The 22,307-nt window shown below is 37.7% G+C and overlaps 1 long non-coding RNA gene across 2 annotated transcripts; it reads right to left on the minus strand.

Annotated features, from left to right (window-relative positions):
- Positions 1–213: 213 nt before the first annotated feature.
- On the minus strand, positions 214–15,345 carry LOC104091017 (uncharacterized). 2 transcript variants are annotated; one of them, XR_004505646.2, is made up of 3 exons: positions 15,111–15,345; positions 13,949–14,576; positions 214–567 (listed from the first exon to the last, which is right to left on the minus strand). It is a non-coding gene; the product is annotated as an uncharacterized lncRNA (long non-coding RNA). The 2 variants fall into 2 exon arrangements; XR_685040.4 differs by lacking the exon at positions 214–567 and adding an exon at positions 9,742–12,924.
- Positions 15,346–22,307: the final 6,962 nt, after the last annotated feature.

Consider the following 22,307-nt stretch of genomic DNA (forward strand, 5'->3'; position numbering starts at 1 on the left):
GGCAAATGAGCATCCTATTTATAGCATGAAAATGAGTTTAGTTTCATGACAAGTGTCTTACTTGTCAAATTTCTTTCATGCTGTCACGATCCAAAATCCCACCACAGGCATCGTGATGGCACTTAGTCTCTAAAAGTAGCTAAGCCGATTATAATAATAATTCAAGTCATTTTTGTTGAAACATATAATTTAATATGAGTGTCAAAACCAACATCGAAAATATTCAAACAACCTCCCAAGACTGGTAATACCGAGTCACAAACTCTAACTGAATACATGGAATGATCTCGAGGACTGAATATATAATATTGTTCGAATAAGAAATTAACAGTACAATAAAAAAAATGAAAAGCCTCCAAGGGACTGCGACGACCAAGCAGCTCTATCTTAAGTCCTTGCGATCACTCTCTAACTTTGTCCGAACCCGATATCTCCAACACCTGGCTCTGTACAAAAATGTGCAGAAGTGTAGTATGCGTATACCACAGTCGATACCCAGTAAGTATCAAGACTAACCTCGGTGGAGTAGTGACGAGGTATAGTCAAGACACTCACTACTCTAATAACCTGTGCAATATAGTATACAAATTAATAGAAAATAAACAACAGTGACAACAACAATAATCAACCTGTGACATAAACAACAAGGTAACAGGAAGACCATAAATATTGCTCAAACGAATAATAACCACAAGTACAACCAATTAATCAAGTCCTTCAAAATATACATCTTTTATCTATAAGTTTTTCAAATAAAAATCTTTAGAATGTAATCCGTACAATTAAATATATCCCGAATATACTTCCTTCAAATAAATATCTTACGAATATAATTCTTTCAAATAAGTATCTTTCAAATATAATTCTTTCAAGTAATTATCTTTCAAATATAATTCTTTCAAGTAAATACCTTTCGAGTATAATTCTTTCAAGTAAAAGTAACCATGTGACACCTCATTTAACTTTTATGGTGTGAGAATATTTCAAAATATCACATCAAATGGTACGACAATACCTTTGTGCCCTTGTCTCATTCTCACCCAATATATATATGTAAATCAAATCAATTGTTACGGCAACACCCTTCGTGCATTTATATCTTTCTCACCTAGCATACATATAACAGTACCAACTAGGTGGCGGAAATTCCAATAACAATAAAATAAATGTAACGACGCGGCCGGTCGTTTTGAGTATTATAATTTCGTTCCCCCATTTACTGCTCAAATTATGCTTTACTATTATTTTATGACTTACCGGGTTAGTTGGTTCGGGTCCGAAATGATTTCGTAGTCAAATGAGACACTTAGTCTCACAATTGAAAACTTAAGTTTGAAAAGTTGACCGTATATTGACTTATGTATAAACGACCTCAGATTTGAATTCTGATGATTCCAATAGCTCCGTATGGTAATTTTAGACTTGGGAGCATGTCCAAAAAATTATATGGAGGTCCGTAGTGGAATTAGGCTTGAAATGGCGAAAGTTGAATTTTTTTTGGGAAGTTTGACCAGGGGTTGACTTTTTGATATCGGGGTCGGAATCCGATTCTGAAAATTTTAATAGGTCCGTTATGTCATTTATGACTTGTGTGAAAAATTTGAGGTCAATCGGACGTGATTTGATAGGTTTCGGCGTCGTTTGTAGAAATTGGAAGTTTCAAAGTTCATTAGGCTTGAAATGGGATATGATTCGTAGTTTTAGCGTTATTTGATGTGATATGAAGGCTAGAATAAGTTCGTATGATATTTTAGGACTTGTTGGTGTATTTGGTTGAATTCCCGAGGGTCTCGGGTGAGTTTCGGATGGTTAACTAATCAAATTCGGACTTAGAGCAAAATTGAAAACCTGCTGCCATCTGATGCAATCGCACCTGCGGAAATTGGCTCGCAGGTGCGAGCTCGTGGAAGCGAGCGTGGTTGCACAGAAGCGGAAATGGCTTGGCAAGGATTGGGGTCACAGGTGCGTACGCAAGACCACAGAAGCGGACTCGCACCTGCGATGAGTTGATCGCAGAAGCGGAAGTAAGAGGGGAGGGACCTCTTCGCAGAAGCAGCTTTGAGAACGCAAATGCGAGGCCGCAAAAGCGGACCTCTTGTCCGTAGAAGCGAAATAAGCCGAAGAAGCGGGAAGGGCCTCGCACCTGCGAGACCGTAGAAACGGCTACATGAGTCGCAGGTGCGGATCCCCTGGACAATATACATTTCGAAGGGATTCCGAGTTTTGCCATTTTTGGACTTTCAAGCACGAATTTTGGGGCGATTTTCAAAGAAAGTTCACATGAAAATTGAGGTAAGTCACTTGTGATCATTGTAGTCAATAATATTAGATTATCATTGAATATTTCGACTAGATTACATGTTTTGGGCCTAGGGATTTCAAAATAAGATTTGAAGATTTGAGGGCCGAGTTGATGTCGGAATTTGGTAAAATTGGTATGGTTAGACTCATGGTCGAATGGACTTTCGGTTTTTATAAATTTTGTAGGGTTCCGAGACGCTGGTCTCACGGGCGATTTTTGGGTGAAATTTCGGATTTTAATGGAAAATTTGTATCTTCATATTGAATTAATTCCTATAATTTGTTTTGACTGAATCGAATTATTTATGACTAGTTTCGAGGTGTCTGGAGGTTGATTCGCGAGGTAATGGCATTGCAAAATAAATAATTATACGGGTCGAGGTAAGTAACATTTCTAAACTTGGTTCTGAGGGTATAAATCCCTGGATTTCATGTTGTATGAATTGTTTGGAGATGACGCACGTGCTAGGTGACATGCTTGTATGCATGCATCATGAAAATTGTGACTTCAATTGATTCCATGGAGTTGCATAACTAAATAAATGTCATTATCCGCATATCCTCCGCGTGTTAGAGAAATTGAGCTGAGACACATATAAGATCATGTTTAGGCTACACGCCGATATATTTTGGGACCCACATGGGTCGTATTGTTGTTGAATTTTTGATTAAATTTAAAATTTTGTACTCAGTCACATCTATCACTTGCATATCATATCTCAGTCTCTGTCATTATTCATTGATACTTCATAACATCATGTCGGGTTAATTTTTCAAGTTATTGAGAGCCCGAGAAACTGGAGATTCTGAGTTATGTTTAGTTATTTATGCCTGGATCTGACTATTATAGTGCTTGGGCTGAAGGAGCTCCTTCGGACCCCCACAGTGAGCGTAGTTGAGATATATATATATATGGGATGGATCGTCCCTCGGCATGGATCTTGCCATATATATATATATATATATATATATATATATATATATATATATATATATTGAGGGATAGATCTTCCTTCGACATGGATCTTGTCCGAATCATTGATATTCGGGTATGGATCTTCCCCTGGGCTCGATTGGCCTTATATAGTACTGAGTGATGACTGTCAGTTGATGGATATACGTATATAGTTGGGATGGATCTTCCCTGGGCTGGATTAGCCATATATAGTACTGAGTGATTGAGTATTTTGAGATGTTTAGTACGCGAGATTTCCTCTAAGGTGCTTCACATACAGTACGTACATTTTCATGTATATACAGAGATGTCATATTCCTCATATCATTTAGAATTGATCTATTTTTACTTGTATTGGTTTAACTGTTAAACTTGAAAGCATGCCTACAATTCTGTACTGTTATTTCTATACTGGATTGTACCTGCTGAGCTCGTCACTACTTTCAGCCCAAAGATTAGTCTTATTACTTATTTAGTTGGTTGTACTTATACTACACTTTGCACCTCGTGTGCAGATCCAGGTGCTTTCGGACACGACGACTGTTAGATCTCATAGTGCTATCAGTTGGAGACTATCAAGATAGCTGCCTGGAGTTCACTGACCTTGACTATCTCTTTCTATCAGATATTGTACTGTTCTTACTTTCAGACAATGTTTTTATCAGTCAGACTTTGTATTTATTTAGATGCTCGTGTATTCAGTGACACCGGATTTTGGGAGTGTTCATATCTGTATTTGTGAGATTTCTTCCGCTGAATTTGAATATTATATTTTCAAACTTAAAGATATGGTGGTTTATTGAGATTATCGGCTTGCCTAGTATTGAGATAGGCGCCATCACGACATGTGAGATTTTGGGTCGTGACAAATTGATATCAGAGCCTAGGTAACATAGGTCTCACGAGTCATGATCAGGTTTAGTAGAGTCTTGCCGATCGGTACAGAGATGTCTGTACTTATCTTCGAGAGGTTGCCGAACCTTTAGGAAAAATTTCACCTTCTTGTATTTTATCGTGCGAATTTGTTGATTCCGGAAATTAAATTTCTGTTATTCTATTCTCTCACAGATGGTGATGACACGTACTACCGGATCAGATGATCAGCCACGAGTTCCACCAGTTAGGTCCGCGAGAGGTCGGGGCCAGACTAGCTCAGGCACCATCTGTTCCCATCGTTATTCAAGGCCTCCAGGAGGCTTTGGCCTAGATATTGACAGTTTGCACTGGTCTTTCTCAGGTGGTTTCAGCTCTGGCCGCACCTGCCACTTCTCAGGCTAGGGGAGGTACTCATAACCCTGTTACCCGTACTCCATATCAGGTAGTGTAGGGACTTCAGATACCGGGGGCACTACCAGCCCTGTCAACTGCAGCTGGTCATGCCCCAGTAGTCCCCGTTACGGCAGATGATGAGCAGAGGAGACTTTAGAGATTTGGGAGGCTTCGACCCCCATTATTTAGCGGTGCTGAGTCAGAGGATGCTCAGGGTTTTCTGGATAAGTGCCAACGGATGCTTCGGACTGCAGGTATTCTGGAGACCAATGGGGTCTCGTTCACTACTTTTTAGTTTTCTGGGGCTTCCTTCAGTTGGTGGGAGGATTATGAGGTGCAGGCCGGTCGGTGCAGTACCACTTACATGGTAGGATTTCTCTGTTCTAATTTTAGAGAAGTTTGTGCCGTAGTTTCGCAGGTAGGAGTTGCGTGGACAGTTTGAACAGCTTTTGTAAGATAGCATGTCCGTGACCCAGTACGATATGAGGTTTTCTGAGTTGACTCGTCATACAACTTGGTTGGTTCCCACTGATATGGAGAGGATTAGGAGGTTCATTTATGGCCTCACATATCAGCTACGATTACTTATGACTCGGGAGAGGGTATCTAGTGCTACTTTTGACGAGGTGGTTGATATTGCTCGGCAGATAGAGATGGTCCATAGCCAGGAGCGTGGAGAGAGGGAGTCCAAGAGGCCTCGTGGACCGGGTGGTTTCAACGGTGTTCCTTCAGGGGGTCAGATTTACCACAGTAGGGGTCATCCTCACAGGCACGCTCAGACGGGTTGTCTAGTTCACCGTGATGCATCATCCATCCATGGTTCATACAGTTCTCATCAGGGCCAGTCATCCCTTAGTGCTTTTTCCAGCCCAGAGTATGTCACGTGCTCCTTGAGTTCAGGGTTCATTTGAACCGGGTGCTTCTAGCAGTTATTCTGGTTCCTGAGGTCCCCCTCAGAACTTACCGGCATTTTTAGAGAGGGGTTGCTTTGAGTATGGAGTCTTGGGCCACATAAAGAGTTATTGCCCTCGCCTTATGGGAGGTTCAGTTTAGTACAGGAGTCAGGCTACAACATCTGCACCAGTTGTTCCACCACCCGCCCAGCCAACTCGGGGCGGGGCTCAGTCAGCTAGGCGTCACCCAAGAGGGGGAGGCTAATCAGGTGGCGATCAGGCCCAATACTATGCTTTTCCTGCTAGGCCAGATGTTGTTGATTCAGATGCAGTGATCAGAGGTATGGTCTATGTGTGCCACAGGGAGGCTTTTATATTATTTGACCCTGGTTCCACTTATTCGTATGTATCATCGTACTTACTCATTATCTGAATATGCCCCGTGAGTTCTTAGTTTCACCTGTTTGTGTATCTACGCCGGTGGGCGATACTATTATTGTGGACCGTGTGTATCGGTCGTGTGTGGTAACTATTGGGGGACTGGAGACTAGAGTTGATCATTTATTGCTTATTATGGTTGATTTAAATTTAATTCAGGTTATGGATTGGTTGTCTCCATGTCATGTTATTCTGGACTATCACGCTAAAACCGTGATATTAGCAATGTCGGGGTTGCCGAAGGTTGAATGGAGAGGTTCTCTAGATTATGTTTCCAGCAGGGTAATTTCTTATTTGAATGCCCAACGTATGGTTGGGAAGGGGTGTTTGTCATATTTGGCCTTTGTGATAGATGTTGATCCAGATACTCCTCCTGTTGATTCAGTACCGGTAGTGCGAGACTTTCCAGATGTATTTCCTGCAGACCTGTCGGGTATGCCACCCGATAGGGATATTGATTTCGGTATTGACTTGGTGACGGGCACTCAACCCATTTCCATTCCTCCATATCGTATGGCACCAACTGAGTTGAAAGAATTGAAAAAGCAACTTCAGGAACTCCTTAATAAGGGGTTTATAAGGCCTAGTGTGTCACCTTGAGGTGCACCGGTTCTGTTTGTGAAAAAGAAAGATGGTACTATGCAGATGTGCATCGATTACAAGCAGCTGAACAAAGTTACAATCAAGAATAAATATCCTTTGCCGCATATTGATGATTTATTTGAAAAGCTACATGGAGCGAGAGTGTTCTCCAAAACTCGTTATGGTCAATATGAATTTCTCGTGATGTCTTTTGGGCTGACCAATGCCCCAGCAGCATTTATGCGCTTGATAAATAGCGTATTCCGTCCGTATCTTGATTTATTTGTCGTAGTATTTATTTATGATATCCTGGTGTACTCACGTAGCCAGGAGGAGCATGCACACCACTTGAGTATTGTATTATAGAGGTTGAGACAAGAGAGGCATTATGCCAAATTCTCCGTGTGTGAGTTCTGGCATAGCTCAGTCGTGTTTTCGGGACATATAGGGAATTAAGGTGGATCCGAAGAAGATAGATGCAGTTCAGAGTTGGCCTATACCATCTTCAGCTACTGAGATTCGGAGTTTTCTCGGCTTGGCTGGTTGTGATCGTCACTTTATGGAGGGTTTTTCATCTATTACATCGTCTTTGACTAAATTGACCCAGAAAGGTGCTCCATTTAGGTGGTCAGATGTGTGTGAAGAGAGCTTTCAGAAGCTCAAGACTGCTTGACCACAACTCCAGTTCTAATTTTACCTTCAGCTTCAGGCTCTTGTACAGTGTATTATGATGCTTCTCGTATTAGTATTCGGTGTGTCTTAATGCAAGAGGGTAGAGTGATTGCTTATGCTTCACGTCAGTTGAAGCCACATGAAAAGAACTACCATGTTCATGATTTAGAATTGGCAGCTATTGTCCATGCATTGAAGATTTGGAGGCACTACCTCTACGGTTTTCTCTTCAGCTAGGACCCATTATAGAGGAGGCTCGAGCGGTCGGCCATTTTGTCTAGATTGAGCCGTGGGAAGCCTCTCCTGAATCAATTTAACCTTCTCCAAATCTTCCTGAACCAAATCAGCACACAATAGCCTACCCTCACCCAACTCAAACCAACCCACCAGAGACCGACACCGTCTCCTATATAAAGCCTCATACGGAGCCATTTGAATGCTCGATTGGTCAATGTTATTGTAAGCAAACTATGGAAGCGGCAGAAACGGATCCTAAGAACCTCCAAAATCTATAACACAAGTGCGTAGCATATCTTCCAATATATGAATAGTGCGCTCGGACTGCCCGTCCGTCTGAGGGTGAAATGTTGTACTTAGCTGAACCTGTGTACCTAAGTCTCGCTGTACTGCCCTCAAAAACTGTGATGTAAACTGCGTACCCCGATCCGAAATGATGGACACCGGCACACCGTGTAGGTGAACAATCTCGCGAATATAAATCTCAGCCAACCGCTCCGAAGAATAAGTAGTACCAACTGGAATAAAATGCGCGGACTTGGTCAACCGATCTACAATCACCCAAACAACATCAAACTTTCTCAAAGTCCATGGGAGCCCAACTACCAAGTCCATGGTAATACGCTCCCGCTTCCACTCTGGAATTTCAAGTCTCTGAAGCTCGTACTTCACCTATTGTCAATTTAAACACTGACCTACAAACCCCAACTATATATTTCTTCATTCGCCTCCATCAATAGTGCTGCCTCAAATCCTGATACATCTTCGCGGCACCTGGATGAATGGAGTACCACGAACCGTGAGCCTCCTGGAGAATCAACTCATGCAAACCATCTACATTAGGCACACATAGCTTGCCCTGCATCTATAATATACCGTTATCCCCAATAGTGACTTCGTTGGCATCACCGTGCTGAACCGTGTGCTTAAGGACAAGCAGATGAGGGTCATCATACTGACGTTTCCGATATGTTCATAAAAAAAAACACTGAGAAACCACACAAGCCAAAACTTGACTCGGTTCGGAAATATCCAATCTAATAAACTGGTTGGCCAAGGCCTGAACATCCAAGGCTAAAGGCCTCTCATCTACCGGTAAGTATGCTAAGCTGCCCAAACTTTTCACCTTACGACTCAAGGCATTGGCTACCACATTGGTCGGTTTCTTAAAACATAAATTTCGCGGGACTCAAAAATAGTTTTCCGTATTTTTGCGCCAAAGAAAACCGACCAAAGTTGGTCAGTTTCGTAAAAAAAAAATATTTTGAAAAACCGACCAACTTTGGTCAGTTTTTTGGTCGGTTTTTTGACCGACCAAAGTTGGTCGGTTTTTATCGAATTTCTAGTAGTGCATCTCAAAAGATATAGGCTTCCGAAGTCGGACCAGCGGATCTGCAAAATGTTTCCCCGGAGTGCGACCGCGGCAGAATTATGCGGTCTGCAAAATTCCAAGTGCGGCCGCAAAATTCTACTGAGGTCCGTGAAATTCAAAGCACCAGAACCATACCTGAGTTTCGAAAATTCCCGGACTAGCTTAAAACTCACCCCAAAACACACCCAAGGCCCCCGGGACTTCAACCAAACATACCAACCAATCCTAAAACACCATACGAACTTAGTCGAACCTTCGAGTCATTCAAAACAACATCAAAACACCTAATTTCCTTCGGATTCAAGCCTAAGGACTTCTAAACTTATAATTTCGACAACCGATGCCGAAACCAACCAAACCACTTCCAAATGACCTCAAATTTTGCACACACATCAAAAATGATACTACAAACCTACTCCAACTTCCGGCATTCCATTCCGACCCCGATATTAAATTTTTCACTGCCGACCGAAATCGCCGAATTTCCAACTTTTACCAATTGAAGCCTAATTTTACCACGAGCCTCCAAATTACATTCCGGACGTGCTCCTAAGTCCAAAATCACCTAACGAATCTAATAGAACCATAAAAATCCACATCCGAGGTCGTTTACTCATAAGTCAACATCCGATTGACTTTCCCAAATTAAACTTCTAAATAAGAGACTAAGTGTCTCATTCCACTCCGAAACCACTCCGGACTCGAACCAACAAACCCGATATAATATAATATAGTTGAATAACACAAAAAGAAGTAGAAATAGGGGAAACGAGGTTGTAATACTCGAAATGATCGGCCGGGTCGTTACATTCTCCCTGTTGTTTCCAAGCCATCAAATCACTATCCCATCTTACCAGGCACGTACCTGGGATGATCTCACGTCACCCTAATCTATATAGGCCTGACCACATAACATAACTGAAAATCATTAATTTAACCTTACCCCAAAAACCTTGGAGCCAAATTTCTAACATCTAGAATTCCATTCAAGACCCGAATCTCACATCCACACACTGTATAAGTCTGAACGAGATGCATCGAGCCATAACTATAACCACGGATATAATTAACTAATATTTTACACAACTCGCATGCTCGTGGTACCATTTTTGATCATAGTAACTACTCCAAAACCAACCAAGTACTAGTATTAAACCCCATATCGAACCAAACATCACCCCAAAAACTTCGTATATTGTTGATAATAAAAGAAACATGCAGAATCTCGTAATCCCATATCAGATCAGCACGTCATGGAGCTCTCTTACCCCAACCAGAACCATAATCCCTGTCCTGGCTGACTTTCAGTGTCATCTTCCCAAATATACTGTAATCAAACTTGATAGTACCCATTCTGGGTCCAATGACCTTATATTACTAAACACAACTATCCCACAGACATATCATACCGATATAACTCAGAGCCACAAACCGTGCCATCCGTGCGCCATTATGCAACAATTCAAATGCATTCAGTCATGGAAAATGACTCAAATGAGAGAACTGCCCCGCCAGATTAACAAGTACTACCACAAAGAAATGCTGAAAATCCATCACACACCGAAGAACCATCACACAATTCTAATCGCAAGGTTCATACCTTAACATAACTCCACTGCAATATGTGACCCCATTTAAAAGCTGGTCTATATTATCTACCTCGAGCCACCTTGCTCAAAATCAATAACGACGGAGATGCAAATGACGAAAATGCCACACAAAACCTGAAAGAACATAACCAATACGCAATCGATCATGCAATACCCAAATACTCATCTCGCTCAAATTCTGTCATAAGGCCCCCAATAGAACCGCACCATGTGCGCATATAACCAATGAAACATAACTTCTCATAGCATAGAAGAGTAACTTACAGGTCATTTCAGACCACGAATAAGTTTAACATCAACCGAATGGCACATCACTCAACAATAGCAATATGGAGCCAACCAGTCAGACTCGGTGTAGAATACACATCCTAATTGGCCCACCATTGGACCTCAAAGCAACTTTGGTTACCCACAAATAGATAAATAATCCTCCAAAAGTTAACAATGACTGAATCATAACACATACCATTATCTCGCTAGCTTCGACCATGTCTTCACAGTCCACAACCATGAAACAATTTGCTCCTGAGAACTCCCTGTCTCCAAATCCATATCCCACACGAATCACCATATCTGATCCCAACTCCACTGCCGAATGTCTAACACATCTCTCATATACGATCATCCCACGAGGAATACTTCCAAAATTTTGTCGTGCCATATAGAAAAATTTGAATATCAATAGTCGATCAATCAGGGGAGTGCCGCAATATCAATTAAGTATCCATGAATCAAAACACATTGCCCCTTATGAAATGTATACTCTTATTAGGCCATACCGATTAGTAAAATCATTTACCTAGTCATCTGAAACCGTCCATGCTGCCTACGAATTTATGTCCTTTCCTTCAAAACTAAACTGTAACCTTGCACATGCAAATCTCAATCCCACACAATACACCGCGTCTACCATGCCATCCTGTGAAGAGTACAAGAATCTCATATTCAATCTGAGTCACAAGCAGAATATATACCCGATCAATTAGAAACCTTCAATTTGATCTCCTCCCGGAGAAAATCCCAATACACAACATATTCCTCACGCCGATAGGAAATATACTTCTCGAACCGTGGTAAAAACTATTAAAAACTCTTCGAAACCCATTTCCACACCACCAAGCTATTAGAACTGAATCTCTCTAACTCAACCCAGCCACACAGGTCGCCAATCCAAGAGTATTGCCACAAAGCACCTGTAGAAAACCCCCCACATCATAAGCACCCAAAAGAACCGATCATCTTTATTACCCTACTGATCCAACCTACTACCATGCTATCCTATTTCCTCGAGTCCCTTCCGAATTTGTCTTCAGATTGATACTTCTCCTTGTTAAGTCGCCATTATCTTTATCCACAACTCACCTCACAAACCTTAGCATAGAAGCACAATGTCCTACGACCCTTAAGCAGCTGTATTCTTCTTAAACACTTCCATAAATACCACAACTGTAACACTCACTCTGAAAATACCTTATGTGAATTTAAAATTGTTCTTCTTACCTTCCTTATACCCGTACGATGAGGCATACTCAACTTAGACCTATTGACCGAGTTTCTTGCACTTTTTTCCTAAATTGAGAACACATCAAAAAATTATGGTTAGCCACTTAATATAACAAGATGTTAATAAATAGTTATGAAATCATATCTTAAATTTTTCAGTTAAAAAATGCTCCTTGAGAAGCCATTCCCAATCATTCTTGTCTACCCCATTTGGCATATCTTTTAGAGCATCACGAAATGACTTAGACTTAATATTCTTGTGCAGCGATCCTGGCCAATTATTTCACAACTTTCTCATATGTTTCAAGACATGATCTCGTTGATCATTTATGTCATAATTGTCAAATTTGTCCTATAATATTCAGAAGTATCAGTAAACATGAAACTTATCTTAGAAATAGAAAATAAAAATCTAACCACTTGTGTGTATCAAAAAATAGGATAAATAGCTTATAAAGGTTATTATACGAGTTCTAATTGATAGAGAGGTCAGATTCTTTAAAGAAAATAATGAAGGGGTCATGAGTTTATCTTCTATATAACATGCAAAAGAAGAAACTTATGCATGAATATACTTGCAATAGTCAAAATGAGAGGATAAACTTCATAAATTAACAACTACTACTACAGTTAAGTTTCAAGGGAGGATGACAACAGCTCAACTTCATTTGAACATGTGGAGGTATATCTTATATTTATATGCTATGTTTTATATATAATATCTTGCTCTTCTTGGCAGTTTCATTAGGTGTGAAGCATTCTAATAACTGAGATACTCTCTTTTACAACTGTTGATTTTGCTAGCCATGTTATCTTAGGGTGTTTTTCAGCTCACCCTTCTGGAAGAATGTATATGCTAATGTTGAAGGAAATACTTTTGTAGACAGCAGCTGATACTGTGAAAAAGATAGTAGACAATACAGACACAAGCAAAGTGGGTTCAGATGTGAATAGACGAAAACAAAGCCGTGTCAAGGGACAAACTAATTCTGGTAGAGGACGTGGTTCCCGAGTTAGTGATCATACCAAGCCACAAGCAGTTTGTGTGTCAAATGGTCAGCTCAAGAACTCTTACCAGAAGTTGAGTTTTTCCTGTCATGATTTTAGGTTTGTTTTAGGATAATATGAGTATTAGTAGTGATTGAGCTTGAAAAGATAAGTGTAAAATATACTGGCAAATATTTTTCCACCACCATAGACAGTGCATATGGAGAGCTAACAAACAAGACTAGAGAAGGTCCTGCTTTATCAATGTCAATTCTGAAATATTTAAGCTTAATATTAACAAAGGAGGCACACCGACTAATTTAACGTATCAGTCATAATCTTGAATTTTGATTAAAACGAGGAGGTGATGCTTTCTAGTACTGGACAAAGAATAGAATGCTTAGATCATAATAGTATTCACCGAAATGTTCTAACATAGAGCATAATCGATCTTGGAAGAGATTCATTAACAACGGTAAAAAGACAGATGCACAACTCCAATAAAATAGGAGTTTAGTCAGTTGAAGACTAAGCGGGGAAAAGAAAATGAGTGGCATTGTCACGCCAGTCAATAAAGAAGGAAATTGGGTTTCTGACTTCATTGGAACCAGTAGCAGCATTACAACATAAACCATTTACCCTTACATAGGAAAAGTGAGAAATGTAACACTTCAAAAGAAAATGACTATGCAATCAGAATAAGCGCTATGAAATGGTACCACATAATACAGAAGAAGCTATGAAATCTGCAGCTGCCAAACAGCCTTGTCAATATTGAAGTTTTAGTTTCCTGCCACTACTAGACAAGATTCCATAACATAGTTCAAAATAAACTTATATACTAATTATCTATTTCGATTTTCATGTTGTATTCCATTTAATAACATCAAAATAGTATCAAGGTAAGCTATCATAAGCTCATCACTGTAGATAAGTAGGTCAATAAAATCACAAATTCACATGACATTTGCACAAACAGGGAAAAAGCATAAGTTATTAGAAATGGAGAAGGGAAAGCTACTACAATTGAAAACAAAGCTTAATGATGTAAGCTCACAAGTATTTCCTTTTCATTTCTGAAAGAAGAATAGAGAAGGAAAATCAAGAAAGTAATGCTTTAAATACTTACAGTAACAGCTTTTCATAAATGTTGCAGCTTATATTCTTCGATGTCTGCCCATGAGTGTACACGCAATGGACACATATTACGATCACGAACCAATATACCTAAGTGTCGCGTAAATGAGGCATGATTCTTTCCAACAATCCGATTGGGGTAAAAAGTAATGCTCAACGTTTCTCCAACTTTGAGTGATGCAATATTTTTACATCTATTAGTCTCACTTTTTTTGCCTTTTCAGATTTACATGGCCTTGCAAATTTTAATTTAAGTCAAATAAAAAAAAGTTTTTGTACAATAAAAAAAAAAAATATTATAGCTTAAAACAGTAAGATACTTATTTCGCTTCTTTCAATGCCTTGCATCACTTCTTCATGATGAGGAAGGGGTGCATCACCTTCCAATATTGGTTCAAAACCAAGAGGCACAAAACTATCATTATGAGTTATCTTATTCTGATCAGAAGCTAATACACTAAAAGTTTTACTTTTGACAATCGAACCTCTCTGTTCAACATTGTTCTAAAGCTTTGCCCTCGTCCCCTTGCTAAGCTACCAGGTGGAACGTACACAGGCTTCGCAGACTTTGAAGTTGATTCCACTTTAAACGTCTGAGAATTTAATGTATTCATGTCAACCTAGTACAATAAAAAAATGAGTATAGATGTCTATCATGCCAGTTAATCATTTATCATACATATGAAGGCCTTAAAAAGAAGCTCAGAAGTTAGATGGAAATAGACAACAACAATAAACTTAATTGATAAAAACATGAGGCGGAAAAACCTAGAGATAACAAAATAACTTAGCAAGGAATATTAGTCAATCTATTTCAAAGATCATTTTTATAATCCATTTGAATAATTTCTCACCCACAAAATTTAACTGGCCTATAATCCAAATAATAGCCTTAATATCCTTACAATAAAGGATAAATAAAAATGTTAATTTGCTAAATCTAATATGAGTTTGTGGCATATCAACTCTTGTACTAAACTAATCGAGAATGTAATATTATCATCTATTAAGAGAATCGATTGACCACAATTTTTAATTGAATTGGATGGATCCAATTTTTAGAAAAACTGTAGTTTACGCTAAAAACTCAAAAGAAAAGGATGAAGAGTCATAAGAAAGAGAGTAAAACAGGAAGCGACATGTTCGAACCTTACCTGATGAGAAGAAACTCGAAGATGAGTAGTTGTTGTCAATGAAGGTGACGAGCAGTTTCTCTAATAGCATGATATTGATGTTTGAACACCAGCAGTTTCCCTGAATTTTATTTCACAGGCAGTTGCAGGTTTATGAAATAAATGTTCAAAACAGAGGTTTAATTCGCAGTTGCAGGAGAAGTCTTAGGGTTTTTTTCTTTTTTTGGGGTTGGTTGGCGGAGGTATGGGTTGGAAAAATAGGGAAAAATTAGCGCCACTTTTTATTAATTAATTGTTTAATGACGGGCTATGTTATATTTTAAGCGCCGAATATTATCCCCTCGTTAATATTGTGCTAAAAATTAGTTTCAACGACTGGAAAAATATTTGATTGCTATAAGTACACTTATAACGACCGGATTTATATCCCTTCGTTAAGAAGTGGTCGTTAAAAATCAAATTTCATGTAGTGAAAGATGGCCAGAATATAGAACCATCAACTACTCTACCGCTGCGTAAAAGAAACTACGCAAAGACATAGAAAAGATAAATTACACAAGTATGAAAGATATTAACCAAGTTGGGATTCAAGAATAAAGTCTATAGAAGATTAAATATTCAAAAAGATAAATCTAAATCATACGAAAGGAAACATATTCAATACATTGTAGTTTGCTACTCATAATCGTTTAAATACTTTGTATCTTGCTAGTGGATATGCTGAAAATAATTTAGTTTCGGTAGGAGTAGCATATATAATAGGTTTGGGAATTAGGATTTTGATCTTAATTACTTGTTGGCTTGTAATAATTTTCATAATTCCAAGACCCAAGAAAAAATTTAGTACTTTATTATTTTTAAACTTAAAATATAAATATTTTTTTCATATGTAAATTTATTTGGTACGGTTCAGTATTTTTCGGTTTATTTTCATAAAATAAAAAAATATATCATAATGATCGGTACGGTTGTAGATTTATATAAAAACTTACGATTTTATTAAAAGAAACCTAAAATTCGGTTCGGTGCAGTACGATTCGGTCGGTTTATTCGGATTTTAAATATTCATTGACACCCCTAGCTACAAGTTGTATAAGTAGGCCTAGCATTGGATACGTGATAAACTTATATCACGATTCTTTCATATTATATTCTTTATTATAATTAATTGTATTGTAATTTTTTGTAATCGGACTGAAGTAATTGTTATTGATTTGTGCCAACAATTTTTTGAATTACGACTTAAACCCAACTTAATTTTGTATGACTTTGTACAATAAAATTTATATATCTGTATAGGGACTTATATGATGAATCATCTAAAGATTTAATTAGTTAGATATAGTGGATCGATATAGTGGATCGATATCTAATCATGTCTTAACAAATTTGAGTCTTCTTTAACTAGAAACCATTATATAAATCTCACAACAATTAATCAAGTGTAGAATATATCCAAGGTTTAATCATATTGCCATAAATTTAATGAAATAAAGAGAAAAGAAAAGAGGATGAGACTTTAATAGTGATTAAAATGATGTCGGAAATAGACAAATTGTTGGAGTCCAAATAAAGAGTTTGCGGGTTTGACCAAACTCGACTTTTTCTGTATAAAACACCAGAACCTCCTTTACTTTTGCCATAATAATTATTTCCTCAGTATGACTCTCTCCTTCATCAATATTTTCTTTTTGTTATTGATCACTCCCCTTGACCTTTCAATAGCATTATATGTTGTATTATCTAAAAACTTAATCAGTTAGATAATAAATATTTATTTATTTATTTAATCATATCTCAATTAATTATCTTTTAATAAATTCAATAACATAAAGAGCGTAAAAAAGCATTAAATGATTTCAGAAAGGCACAAATAGCTGGAATCCAAATCAAGATTTTGCCGACAATACTTTATTTTTTTGTCACTTTTGGTGGGTTCAAAAGATAAAAGATTTGAGGTGTTTAACGACCCAAATAGTTGTGTCTTTGATCAGATAAAAGTTTATAGTTTTCTATTCTACTGTAAATGGGAGGTGAGGCCAGATGGTTTTTATTTGGAACAGTATAATGTAACTGATTAGTCATATCATATGCTTCATTATGTGAATTGGTCTTAGAGAATGGGATCGATATTTGTGTTCTTGTTTAACTGAGAAGGAAAAAAGACTGATTTCTATACTTGTCACGGCCCAAAATCCCACCACAGGCATCGTGATGGCACCTAGTCTCTAAGACTAGGTAAGCCGATTTCTATTACATTTTGAAGTCATTTTTTTTTTAATTAAATAAGTAACCAAACTAACAGCGGAATAAATATGAATATACAACCTCCCAAGACTGGTAGTACTGAGTCACGAACTCTAACTGAATACATGGAATGATCACGAGGACCGAATATACAATACTGTTTGATTAAAAATTAACAGTACAATGAAATAAAAAGACTTCAAGGGAATGCGATGACCAAGCAGCTCTATCTTGAATCCTTACGGTCTGCTATAACTCTGCTCAAGTCCGATATCTCCAATACCTAGCTCTGCACAAAAATGTGTAGAAATGTAGTATGAGTACACCACGGTGGGTACCCAGTAAGTATCAAGACTAACCTCAGTGGAGTAGAGACGAGGTACAGTCAAGACACTCACTAGTCTAATAACATGTGCAATATATACAAGTTAGTAGGAAACATATAACAATAAGGACATCATAAAACAACCAGTGATATGCACAGCAAGATAACAAAACACCATTTAATATCGCTCAACAAATAATAAATATAAGTACACTCAATTAAATCAAATTCTTCAAATAAATGTCCTTCACATATAATTCTACCAAATAACTCTCTTTCAAATAAAAGTTTCCTCAAATAAATATCTTTCAAATATAATTCTTTCATATAATACTTTCTAAATAAAAATCCTTCTAACTAAATATTTTGAATATAATTCTTCAATTATAAAGTCACCATGTGACACCTCATTTCATAATCATAATCACGGGTCTCACCCCATTTTTCATATCTCCACGGTACTTCGTGCCCATAATTAAATCATCATATTTTTCTGGCACCTCGTGCCCTCATTTCATATCATAACTGCACGGACAATTCACATGCCAATATCCTCAATATATATAAGATTCACATGATCAATTTATTTCCACTAAAGTAAGTTTAGAATTTTTAAATCAAGTAAGAAATCAACAAAGAATTGAATTTATTTTTTTGGAAATCATTTGGGTGAAGAAAATAACATTGCACTTAAATTAAAGCATCAGATAAACTACTGGTTTGGTTATAAAACTATTTAATTTAAAACATAATAATAATTTCTTTTATTTAAATCAACTCAATCATCAAAAATCAGTAAGAAAAATCAGAAATATACTTCTTCAAAGTCTCGTGCTAAAAAGCCAAAGCCAACACAATACAACTAGGATCACTAAACACATACAAATAAAGTTAACTAGTACATCACGGAAGAAGACAAGAATTTACATATTAAATGAAATAAAATTACCCAAGGCAAGAACATAAATAAAGAAATATCAACAGGGCACTCCCGAGGTACCGCCTCGTAGTCCCAAATCATAAATACATTCACAATATCTCATTTTCTTATATCACCGCGGAAGCCTTCACATTTAATTTTAAAGAAATAAGTTTTCCTGAAATAGCATCCCGCGTTTTAGCCATCCTTATCACACCGCATGACTTTTAGTAGTTTCTCTACTAGCCACGCATTTCAAGCCACCCTTATCTCACCGCATATGTTTTAACACCCTGACCTTATATCACCGCATGACTTCTAGTAGTTTTCCTACTAGCCACACGTTTCCAGACACCCTTATCTCACCGCATGCGTATCAATATCACAATATTTCACAAATCGCACCTCAAGTGCCCAAATATCACAGCATAATACAACTTGCACCTCAAGTGCCCAAATATTACAATATTTCACAAATTGCACATCAAGTGCTCAAATCTTACAACATATCACATACTGCACATCAAGTTCTCAAATCTTACATCATATCACAAATTGCACATCAAGTGCTCAAATCTTACAACATATCACAAATTGCACATCAAGTGCCCAAATATTATCACTTGCCACAGAAATCAACAACATATTATTTTCCACAATAAGGAGACCATGACTCGACCATAATGTGCACAACATCTTAACAAAAATATCCGAAAGTGAACAGTTCAACAAAATAATATTTCACATAAAATCAAGGTGGCAATCACACCAAATCATCGTTTAAAATAATTTCAACAAACAAGGATCTAGGCATGACAAATAGAGGATTTAATAAGTGTAAATAATTTCTAATTTAATACCTAAAGGCGTCTAAAGATTTTAATCAACGCAATTTGCATATATAGACCAAGTACGTACTCGTCAGATCGCGTTCATGATTTTTAATTACATAATTTGCATATAATACTCAATGCTTAAGGGGTATTTCCCCCACTCGAGGTTAAGCAAGATACTTACCTTTTTGAAGTTATGCCGATAATTCAAAATCACTTTCTTGCTTGAATTGACATCCGGACCTCTCAAATCTATCAAAATTAATTGTATAACTTTATTAAAAATTATCGGAAATAATTCCGGATAATAATACGTCGACTTACAAATTTTATTCCAAAAAGTCAACAAAAGTCAACGCGGGGCCCGCCTCTCAAAATCCTGACATAATTTTCATGAAATCCGAACACCCATTCCGATACGAGTTCAACCATGCCAATTTTATCGAATTCCAATAACAACTCGATCTCCAAATCTTAAATTTTCGTTTTTTGAAGATTTTGTAAAAATCTTGATTTCTTTCATTTAAATCCGAATTAAACGATGAATATAATCATAGATTCATGAAATATAATCACTTTAGGATATAGAACACTTACTCAAGTCAAATTCGTGAAGAACTCCTCCAAAATTGCCCAAAAACCGAACTCCAAAAATCCCAATCGAAAATGGCGAAATGACCATTTTTGGTCCTTAAATGTTTCTACCCAGTTTCGCACCTACGGACCATTTTATCGCACCTATGAGCTCGCTTTTGCGAGCCAAAACTCGCTTATGCGAAGGCCACTACCAGACGAAGCATCGCACATACGGACAAATTGTCGCTTCTGCACAATCGCAGAAGCGATGGCCAAACGCGCACCTGTGAAGCTCGTCGCTTTTGCGATCCAACCTCTAGTTCTGCGAGCTCGCTTCTGCAATGAGACTTCTGCAGAAGCGAAAATAACAGTAGCAGATTTCAAGCAGTTCCTTCCAGTTGAAAAATCAGTCCTTTAATCATCCGAAATTCACCCGAGGCCTCGGGGACCCCGTCTAAACATACCAACAAGTTCCATAACTTAACACGGACTCGCTCGAGGTCTCAAATCACATCAACAATATCAAAACGACGAATCACACCTCATATCAAAATTTATGAACTTTGAACTTTAAAATTCTATATCTTGTGCCGAAACACATCAAATCAATCTGGAATGACTTCAAATTTTGCACACAAGTCATAAATGATGTAATGGAGCTATTCCCATTTCCGAAAATCAAAATCCGACCTCGTTATCAAAAACTCACCCTTCGGTCGGACTTTCCAAAATATTATATTTTTCAACTTTCGTCAAAATGAGTCGAATTGTCCTACGGACTTCCAAATAATTTTCCGAACCCACTCCTAAGTCCAAAATCACCATACAGAGCTATTTACATCATCAAAATTCAATTCCGGAGTCGTTTGCTCAAAAGTCAACTCACCGGTCAACTCTTTCCATTTAAGCTTCTAAATAAGAATTTTTCTTTTAATTAAATTCTGAATCTTTAGTAAATCAAACTCGACCACACTTGCGGGTCATAATACATATTGTGAAGCTGCTCGAGACCTTAAGTCACTGAATGGGGCGTTAATTCTTAAAACAACAAGTCGGGTCGTTACATTCTCCACCTCTTAATTGCGTTCGTCCTTGAACGTGCTAAGAATCTTTCTAAGGATTTTAAATTACTGAGTGTATTCTTATACACATACTTGTGGGTGATTCTACATTCTCACAATTTAACACGGGTCCGACAACACCATCTAAATTGAGATTATTTCTTTTCCCATTCTTATAAGCTTTAAAGCAAAATCCCTAACTCTCCAATCATTTCCAAAATGCCTGATTTTCACTTCGACGCATGGTATTAGTTTCAACTTGTTATAGCAACTCGTGCCTATGCACACATCAACTTTCTTGATAGTGTTGGAGTACTCCGGGGTGTTACACTCTCCTCCCGCTTAGGATCATTCGCCCTCAAACACATAACATAACTTATGTCTTCCTTTGCAAATCTCAATCCTCCAAATTTTACTAACTCCCAGATTTTTCAGAATTTCGGCTGAGTCTCTCCTGTAATTGGGCGTATCCACCTGCTAGAGTAATACCAAAACAAATCCTAACATCACATCCACAACCCAACAAAATACCACAAGGTATATATCAATAACACCAATCTCAATATTACAAGCACTGCATTATCATAATGATATCAGGACATGAAGCACATCATATGTCTGCTCATCATCACATCTCTGATTTTAAAAGATGTTCATAATTAATTCCAGCATCATCAATTAATCTCATATTAACCACCACCTCATTTCGAATTTTCACAACATTGACAACAGAATGTGAGGCATCAAGACCTCATGATTACTTACTCGGATTAATGAGTCACATTTAACGCCACCTGGGCACTCATCTCATAGGTTAAAACTCAATGTTTACAGCACGAATATGGTTGAATATGTACAGAAAATATACAAGGATTATCAGATAAGCCTAACAGGCATGACTCCCTATTAATATTATTGTATAAATTTAATTTCACAAAAGGAAAATTTTAAACTCATAATTATTTCACCACAAGGACCTCGTCCTTATATAACTTCCACCGCGGCTTGTAGCCTGGTTTAAATATTTCCCATCATATAAAACTGCGAGGATCTCATCCTCAACTCCGAATCACAAGTATTTTGCACATTGTGCCAACTAAAATTTCAATTTCCGTTCTTTCTTCTTTTCAATATATTTCATAAACAGTTTTCACAACACATAATAAACCCTCATACCGGTAGGGCATATAATTCATAAAAATTGGATTCAATTATTCCAAAATACATTAAACCCACCGTAATGAATAATAAAAATTA

Source organism: Nicotiana tomentosiformis, chromosome 9, assembly GCF_000390325.3.
Source record: "Nicotiana tomentosiformis chromosome 9, ASM39032v3, whole genome shotgun sequence".
Lineage (NCBI taxonomy): Eukaryota > Viridiplantae > Streptophyta > Magnoliopsida > Solanales > Solanaceae > Nicotiana > Nicotiana tomentosiformis.